This window comes from Hevea brasiliensis, chromosome 8, assembly GCF_030052815.1.
Source record: "Hevea brasiliensis isolate MT/VB/25A 57/8 chromosome 8, ASM3005281v1, whole genome shotgun sequence".
Classification (NCBI taxonomy): domain Eukaryota; kingdom Viridiplantae; phylum Streptophyta; class Magnoliopsida; order Malpighiales; family Euphorbiaceae; genus Hevea; species Hevea brasiliensis.
The window spans coordinates 4,113,438-4,114,910 of NC_079500.1; the positions used below are offsets into that span (position 1 = coordinate 4,113,438).

Below are 1,473 nucleotides of genomic sequence, written 5' to 3' on the forward strand. Positions count from 1 at the left end.
GAGCTGAGGAATCAAATGACATCTTTCAGACCAAGAGAAGATGAAACTCTCTATGAATCATGGATGAGATGGAAGGAATTGGAAAGATTATGCCCACATCATGCCATTCCAAAATGGATGATAAATCAGAATTTCTACACAAATGTCACTCCTGCAATCAGAGGAATTATTGATGCTCAAACAGGAGGAGAATTCATCATTAAGCATGAAGATGAAGCTTATGAGTTATTAGAGAAAATTGCAAAGAATACTCATCTTTGGAGTAGTCCAAGAGGACCAGCTCCAACTCAGAAAAGGCAAGCTGCTGGGATGTATGATCTTGATCCATTCAACATGATTAATGCAAAGTTTGATGCACTTACAAATGTCCTTGCTAAGAAGATGGAAGATTTGAGTATGTTGGTTAGTTCAACATCATCACCGGAAGTTCACAACAAGTGGCTTATGCAGAGGAAACTACCACCGTGGAGTAGATTATGGAGAACAAGCGGCATATGTTGGTAATTATGGAAACAAGCAAATGGGGAATCCTTATTCTCAAACTTATAATCCAAATTGGAGGAATCATCCCAATTTTTCATGGGGCAATCAGCAAAATCAAGTTCAAAATCAGAATTTTCAACCACAACAAAGAAAGTCAAGTTCCATATCAAAAATAGGCAACCATTGCCCAATTTTCAAGAGAAAAATATGAACCCCACCAAAACAAAGAAGAACGAAATTCCACCATCAAGCTTTATTGCAACAGATTCTTGCCAATCAAAATAAGCATGATGAGGAGATGAGAGAGGTGAAAGCAAGGCTGGAACAAATGCAAACACACAATGAATCTTTGGAAAACCAGTTGCACAACAAGCATCTTCCTAAAGTGCCAAATCTTTTGGAAAGCTTCCAAGTCAACCAGAAAATCCAAGAGAGCATTGTCAAGCTATTACTTTAAGAAGTGGTAAAGTTATAAATGATGAGAAGAGTGAAAACAGTGAGAAGAGAGAAAATGAGAAAGGAACTGATGAGAGTGGAAAACAAGAGAGTGCAGAAAAATGTAAGGAGAAATTTGAAGAAAAAGAAGAGAAGTATATACCTCCGAGCCCTACAAGCCACAACTTCCTTTCCTCAAAGATTTCACAAAGCCAAGCTTGATAGGCAATTTGGGAAGTTCTTAGAGGTTTTGAAGAAACTTTACATAAATGTGCCTTTTGTTGATGCTCTTTCACAAATGCCCTCTTATGCAAAATTCTTGAAAGAAATTCTCTCAAATAAGAGAAAACTTGAAGATGAAACTGTAGCTTTGACAGAAGAATGTAGTGCTATCCTCCAGAGGAAACTTCCTCCAAAGCTTAAGGATCCAGGGAGTTTCTCAATTCCATGCCACATTGGAGAGTCTTGTTCTACAAAAGCTCTATGTGATTTAGGGGCCAGCGTTAGCCTTATGCCCCTTTCTATCTATGAAAAGCTCAACATGGGAGATCTAAA

General features: G+C 38.0%; 1 non-coding gene across 1 annotated transcript; it reads right to left on the minus strand.

Moving 5' to 3' along the window:
- LOC131182626 (small nucleolar RNA R71) lies at nucleotides 1–107 on the minus strand. Its single transcript, XR_009150889.1, has one exon. It is a non-coding gene; the product is annotated as a small nucleolar RNA R71 (small nucleolar RNA).
- Nucleotides 108–1,473: the final 1,366 nt, after the last annotated feature.